Source organism: Lolium perenne, chromosome 4, assembly GCF_019359855.2.
Source record: "Lolium perenne isolate Kyuss_39 chromosome 4, Kyuss_2.0, whole genome shotgun sequence".
Classification (NCBI taxonomy): Eukaryota; Viridiplantae; Streptophyta; class Magnoliopsida; order Poales; family Poaceae; genus Lolium; species Lolium perenne.
The window spans coordinates 309,474,128-309,482,402 of NC_067247.2; positions in this window are offsets into that span (position 1 = coordinate 309,474,128).

Here is an 8,275-nt window from a genome sequence, read left to right on the forward strand (position 1 = left end):
TGAGCCAGCGCAACCGCAGTCTGCATTCTTTTCTTTTCCTCTGCAATCACTAGCGATTCGGCCAGATTCGATCCGGCGGAAGCGGTTTCCAGTGAGACCTTGTAGTTTCCCACCACAGTTAAGGGTCCACGAGGTGCCGGCATCTTCATCTTGAGATAGGCTGTGTGAGTTGATGCCATAAAGGCTGCCAGTGCCGGTCTCCCCAGCAGTGCATGGTAAGGACTATCCAGATCCACTACCTCGAACAGAAGGTTTTCCACCCGGCAATTATCACGTCCACCGAATGAAACATCCACCCAGGCTTTTCCCATGGGCGAGCAAGACAGCCCCGGAACGATTCCGTGGAAAGTTGTGTGCGTTGGCTACAACATATTCTCAGTTATCCCAAGTGTGCGCATGGTGTGCCGGTACATAATGTTTATGCTGCTCCCATTGTCTATCAGCACTTTGCTGAATTTGACTCGAGCGTTTGGCCCGTGCATGATTGGGTCCACAACCAGAGCGTAACCACCCGGATTAGGCATTATTTTCGGGTGATCCTTGAACGACCAGCTTATTTCTTGATCAGACCAAAGCATGTACTTTGGAACTGCCGGCATCACCGCGTTCACTTCCATGGACCGACGCCGCAGGCTTTGCTTGTCTGTTGGCTCAGTAACGAACACAACACAGCACATATCTGGGTCATAGTAAATGTTCCGGCCCAAAGGTGCCGGTGGAGGTGGTTGGCCATTGGCGTCTTCCACCTGATGAACCTGTTGTGGCGGAGGCCGGTTTTGCTGAGGCTACACCAGTATAGCATTTGGTCCGGTAAGCGGGGGTGGTGGTGGTAGTTTTCCGGCATCTTTTGCTGCGCCTTGGCCCATCAACCTTCTGGTCCAAGTACAATCTTTTGTCAAGTGGTTTGCCGGCCTTCCGGGGTTTGGTGTGTGCCACCGGCATGGCTGGTCCATTGCGGATTCCATGGTGTACCTTTCCTCATTGTTTTGCCACGGTTTCTTCTCAACCCATTGTTTCTTAGGACCCGCCCATGGCTGCGATCCGGTTTTTTGCCTTTGGCTTCCGCTGGCGCTGGAATTTTCCTGCACCGCGGCTACTTGTTGTGGACCGTACCTTCGATCCGGAAACTCTTCCCTTCGTTTGTTATGCCGGTTGTCCCGTGTAATATCCCAGGTATTGGGGTTACAAAAATAGAGGAAACAGATGTGTGCATTGCATTCATGCATAGAAAATCTGGGGAATTTTCGCGCTTTAAAGTAAAACAAATACAGACCAAGTTTCACTTGACCTTGGTGGAATTGAAGTAGCTCATCAAGTCAAGCGCTACAAGCCTCAATGTGACTTTGCTAAAACTTTGTTTTGGGTAGAGATTATTTGATCTAAGGGGTTAGATCAAATGGAACTAATAATCAACACAACAACACTTTACCCCAATGATCAATTGCTTGATCTTATAAAAGATTATAATAAGTTAAGTCTTGCCATAGCATATGAATATACAACTACTTGTAAATCAAGTAACAATGAATGAAGAAACTATTCTTCACTTATCTTTTCCATGTCTTAAACTAATCCATGATCCTACCATGAACCTCATGGTATTCATTCTACTCCAAACTTGGAAACATGACAAGGAGATCAACCCAAGAAATATATATTCTTCTCTATTCCAAATAGTTAAGCATCAAACCTAGAGAGGTGAGAGTTCTATTATAATTATTAGAGAAGCATTAACAAACCTTGAGTTAAACCTTGGATATACATCCAAGTATTCAAATCATCATCTTTAAGAGGAACCTTAGGATCTTATTCAAGATATTTCTTAGAGAGAGAAACCATTTATGTTAAACATAGATATTGATGATCACACCAATCTCTATGGAACCTAAACTCAGGTTAGTATTAAAGTCCTTCCCAAATGAGAGAGAGACCACTCATACCAATATTAGATTTACCTATTTAAGAATAAAGGACAAAATTGGAACTGAAGTATTAGGATATTAACCATTTTATCTTGGAGTGGTGGGATAACCTAATATCACATGGAATAATACCATACCCCTGAATTGATAAGGTGAGGAAGAGACTAACCCAATTAAGCTAGACAAATGAAACCTTAGCCTAGATACCTAAGGAGATATTAGGAGTACACCATAAACCTTAGTATAACCATTCTTAAATAAGAAAGCTCAACCTATGGTGTTATACTCAAGATAATTGAGACAACCATAACTATGCCCATTCAAGAAACTATAAAAGAAAGTAGATATAGTGAATTGATGAAGACAACACTTGATCTTGAGAGTGAGAAACCCATTCAAGGAGAGATATCTTAGGAAGTCCAACCTTGATCATTATAAATTGTGTAATGATCATAAACCCTAAGAATTTGAAGTTAAGATATTAAGAACAAGATGATCATATATAATATATGATCATGCCTTGGAGATATGTGAGGATAAGTTTAACTCTACTAGTATAAGTAGATCCCATTTCCACATGAAATTATAGGGAGATCACTAGTAAGAAACCCTAGGCCATATCTCAACCCTAACTTATAAATCACTTGGTGATCATAAGTAGAATCCTACCACATTTATATTCTACCTATTCCTCCATTAAAGAACATAAGAAAACCTTAGAGTCAAACTCTATACTTTGTATGGTGAGAAACCATCCACCCATACGACCAAAGTTAACTATAAAAAGAACCACAATCACTTTAGTTACTTTAATAATAGATTAAGGATATAAAACAAGCCTATAGGAATAAGATAGAATCACTTCTCAGATCCTTAACAACTAAATGAGAACAATAATAATTAAAGTAAGTAACCACCTTATTTTGGTTAGGGGAGATTAAACCCTAGCAAATACAAGATAGTATCATCTCAATTCTACAACCTAGCATTATATCTCAACCCTAGTCTGTGCATCACATGGGGATTGCTAGTATAAACTTAAAACCATGCTTAAGCTCAGATATGAGCAAGGGAACTATTTAACCAACTCTGAAATGAAACAAGATAGCAAATTAACATATCTCACAAGCCATGCCTATGTGGGTGCAACTAACTAGTGTTTTCATATAAATAGAAGTCTCATGAGAGAAATGAGATCCACCTTAACCATATTAAACTAAGGGTTTAAAAGATGACAATAATACTTTAAAATAACCTTAAACAATTCTCCAACGCAAAAAACCACCATGAACACATGAAATAATGTTATGAGATCATATGCTCAAATAAGAAACTTGATATTAAGCTATGCCTTGTAAATTGTTTAATACAATGTAACAAAAGATAAATATAAAAACTTAACTATCAATAGGTACTTAGAAGAACCTCTTGAGAAATAGTTTGGATTACCTAAATTGGTATTGGCAATTAGGACTATATAATTGCCCATTTTCCATCTCTATTAACATTTAATAAACAAGGGTGTCACTACACATAAGAAATATTTTACAGCTCTTATATTTACAATAGTATGTTTGTAAACTCCAAAGGGATTCACACATTTAAAATCCTGCAAGGTATAAATAGGATTCAATTTTGAATTTTAAAAGCAGAATTCAAAACAGAAAAATAAGAAAGAAAACAGAAAACAAAATAAAAGAAAGAAGCTTACCTGGACCTTACCTGTTCGGCCAAGCCCACCAACACAGCCCACCGTAAGCCAGGCTGTCCAGCCAGCCGCAGCCCAACGCTAGCCCACGTACCCCTTCGGCAACAAAATAAAAGAACGAGCTCATCCTCATCCCTTCGTCTCGCAGACGACAAAGACGACGGCGTGCCCATCTTTCCCTCGTCGCCGGGCGGTCTCTCCCGCCTCGACGACGTGACGAGGCTCGCCCTTGAGCCGTATAAAAAGCACCACGACGAACACCGGCCCGAATCCTTTCCCCTCTGCTTCGATTTTCTTCTCAATACCGAAACCCTAGTCATCGACCGTTCAACCTCGCCGGCGATGGAGACCTCCCTAGGCCTCGCCGTGGATGCCATCGCGTTCGCCGTCCTCGACTTGCCCAACCTTGCGCAAGGAATCGAGGCGGGGCATGCCGAACGTCGCCGACAGGCTCGTCTTCCCGACGCCGGGAGTGAGCAATTCCGGTGATGCCGACAGCCATTGACGACGCCATCAAGCCCTGCGTGCTCCTGGTGAGCCCCTGAATCTCGTAGCATGCCTATCCTGCTCAATTGCGTCCTCTAGCTTCACCGCACCATTAATACCGCGAGCTCTGCCGCTCGGTTCCGCCGCCGGCCAAGCTCCGACGACCATAGAGGGGCGGCGCTACCACCATTCGGTTCACCTCGTTGTCCCCTTTCCAACAAGCACACACACACCCCCGCAGGAACCCTGTACCGCCGGCGATCGTCGGCAAATTCCGCCGGCAGTGAGCTCCCGAGCCACTCCCTCGATTTGGACTTGGTCCACGTCTACGTGGCAGCCAGCGTGGACCACTGGCCCACTTGTCTGTGGCTAAGGGTAGCTCAGTCCGGGTACGTTTAGTATTTCTTTTGTTTTATTTCAAAATCCAGTAATTGCTGAAACTTTGAAATAATGTAGAAAATTCATAAAAGCTCAGAAAAATACAAATAAGATATCAAAATTCATAAAAAAGTAAACTCTATCCAATAAAAATATAATATGAAATTTTTATTTTTAATAAAAATTTAATTATTTTATACTTGTTATTTAAGCCTTTAATTTTAATTCTAGATTCAATTAAAATTCCATAATTAGTAAAACTTCATAAAATAATTAAAAACCAGTAAGTAATTAAGGAAATCATTAAAATTAATTTCCTTTTCTATCAACTTATTAAATCCTTATTAGGAGGATTTAAACCCTAATTAATAATTACTTTAAATATTATTTGTTTAAAAATAATAAAATGCCAAATTCAATATTATTTTTATGCCCAGATTATTAATAACTTCAACTTTAAATTGAAGTTATTAATCATAGAATTATAGAGTAATTAGAAAACCCTGGTTCCATATGGTAGGAAAACAGGAATTCATCATTTCATGTGAAAACCTAAAACCCTAATTCAATTAGGAACTTTAGCTCCACTACTTCATATGAACCCTAAATTATTCCCAATCAAGAACCCTAAGTAACATGTGATCATGTTACTTCATTAGTAACCATAGATTCATAATTAGCAACTAAATGCTTGTTCAAATCCACATAACATATGGGAACCCTATCATTACTAAATAGCATCCCATGTGTTCATCTTAATCAAACCTAACTCCTATCACAAGGATCTCATCCTTAATTAACCTTAACTAGCATCACACCATTGTGATGAACTCCAATAGCAACCATGCTAATATTGAGATCATATCCCAAACACACTAAACCCTATTAGTGTGAGATAATTATTAACATCCTATTTAGGAACTCACCATCCCTTACTTAGTGAATCCGATGACTAATACAAGACAACCTCAACCTTAATTGCAGTACTTCTTAATATTTAAGAAGTATGTTCTTCAAAAGTTATTCTTTTGAAGAAAATAAGGAATCATCACCAACCCTGCTTATAAGGACCTATAAACCCTAGCCAGCTATCACTAGCAAGATAAACCAACCTTGACAACAACTTGTATGAATAATTGCTTAGAATGCTTAGGCTTAACTCAACCCTACAAGTTCTAGTTATTGATGAATCCAACTATGTTGTGATCCATCTACTACTTACTCTTAAACCAATTAGAACCATAGAAAACCATAGAACCTCACAAACCTAATTATAATACTTGTTCCTTATTAAAGAACATGTTCTTCAAAAGTTATTCTTTTGAAGTATATAACAATTAATCATCAACCATGCACTATATGACTTAAAATTGACAACTGCTCTTTACTTATTATACAACTACTATTCCTTGATATGTATGATTGTTACTATACAGTTTACCACTTGCTTATGATTCTCAAACCACACAAACCTGAATAAGAACCTTGTCTGTGAATCACTCTAAAAGTGCAACACACCCTGAACTAATCATTACAACTCACTAATCCTAAATCATCGGGGTTAGGTCACGCTTAGAGCGATTGCATCTCATTCTTATGCATTATTGCATCCTTGCCAATCTTTTAAACATCGTCCTTACCGGACGATGATGCTATTTCAGAATTTGGAGTTATTGCGTATCGAAGACCTTGCCTGCATAATCTTGCAGTCAAGAAAGGCAAGTTCATCACTTGCTCATGTCATTTGAAGTATTTTTATCAAATTACTTGCAAAGTATTATGGTTATCACTATTGCACAAAAAATCAAAACCACTACTTTCATAACTATGAATATGACTATGTGGTGGGCAATGGAACCATGGATTGTGTTGATATGGTGGAGGTTCCATTGCACGGGTTTATATCCATCTAGGATTAAACAACAAATGTCGCCAGTGATTCTTGTGCCGTAATACCCGTGTTAACCATAAGATCCGGAGTGGGACGGAGTAGTCAAAAGTGTTTCCACCTCTCGTTCATCAACGGATGCGCTTTACCGTAGACACTTGTATCTGTCAGGGCAAGCGGTTGGCTGGGGAAGCCTTAAGTCCCCATGGCATAGTCCGTAGACACTTGTCGCTTGAAGTGCAAGCGGTTGGCTGGGGAAGCCTTAAGTCCCCACGGTATTGCGGTCTATGAGGGATTGTAAGGTGTCCGGAACGGTCTATCCATGATGATAGGGGAAGGCATATGAATGCCCGGAACGATCTCATCATGGATATAGGGGAGGACAATCTTACAAAAGGGTGGGTGTTCGAGGTAGCGGAGGAACATGATTGGCTAGACCTTATACCGGGCCTCACACCATAGGAAGTGTGGACGGGTCATTCCCGGTTGGCACCAAGGTTAAGATCTCTTATGGGTAAAGCAACACACCTCTGCAGAGTGTAAAGAACCGTGACCTGTCACTCCCTGTTCCGGGATATGGAACTGCGAACGCTGCCGGAAAGGAGCTCCATGAAGTTCTAGTAAACCGGTGAAGGCTGACGGACATAGTTCTTCTGAATAAAAGCAACCTTTTGAAGAAATGGTTATGAAAACCTGCATTGGTATTAGACTTTACGGTCTAATGTCGTAGCTAGTGCATTAAACACCTCTTTCCTATAATGAACTTGTTGAGTACGCTCGTACTCATCCCACTCTTAAATCCCCTGCTTAGATATGGAGGCATCGAAGGAGGATCTACAGTGCAACTCGAAGGCCGAGGAGCCAACAACTACTTCACCAGACAGGACCTGTCAGCGGAGTCAGATACGTCATCCAACAAGGAGAAAACCTAGATTAGCAGTAGAAAGGAATTAGCTTCCTCAACCTAGCTCCTACTTAGCTAGAATCTATTCTTAGCCTCTATAGCTAGTCAAATACTCTACAAATAGAGTTCGTGATGGAATTAGACTACGAGTCGTTCTTCTGGAGTTTATTTGCAGATTTACCTCATTGTAAAGTAGGAGGCATGTCTTGATCTTTTGTAATGAGTCGGTGTTGTAATTCTATAGACATACCTTGGACCCGCATATGTTTCTGTTGTACCACTCTGAGCGATATAATACTAGTGGAACGGTGTTTCATTGGTGTTATATCAGACTTGCATACTACACCATGCAGTGGTATGCCGAGTCACCACAGTTGGTATCAGAGCAAATGCTTTGACCCTAGGATTAAAACCCTTTAAAGGAGACCTATAGGATTGGTAGTGTCTATAGGAAGTTGTCTTAGTCAAATCAAATACTACATATGACTTGAGATGGATATTCACTTGAGAATAATCCTGACACACTTGAGTCAATTTTTTTATCTATCTTTCCTAAGTAAAGTTAGTTAGCTAATTCCAAACATGTAGAACATCATTAAGTCCTTAAAATAATAGATGAGTAGACCCCAGTTGGTATACAATTCATGGTAGTCCAAAGAGAGGATACAACCATAAGGAAGCTATCCTATTGGAAGATGTGTACCAACACATGTTATAGTTAAATAAGAATTACTCAGACCTGCACTAGAAGTAATATCAAGTGATGAAGATAATTAAGATATCCTAATAGAAGATGTAGACCCAGACAAGTAATAGGGTATGCAAAATTTATCTAAACTTGTGAAACAACTGATAGTAAGTGATACAAACAAGTGATATGAGTAGTATAGACCATGATGAGTCAATCATGGGAGGTAAGGAAGAGAGATAGGAATAAAATATGCCTACTTACATGGTAGAGATAGAAATCATATATGATTCACCTGAGA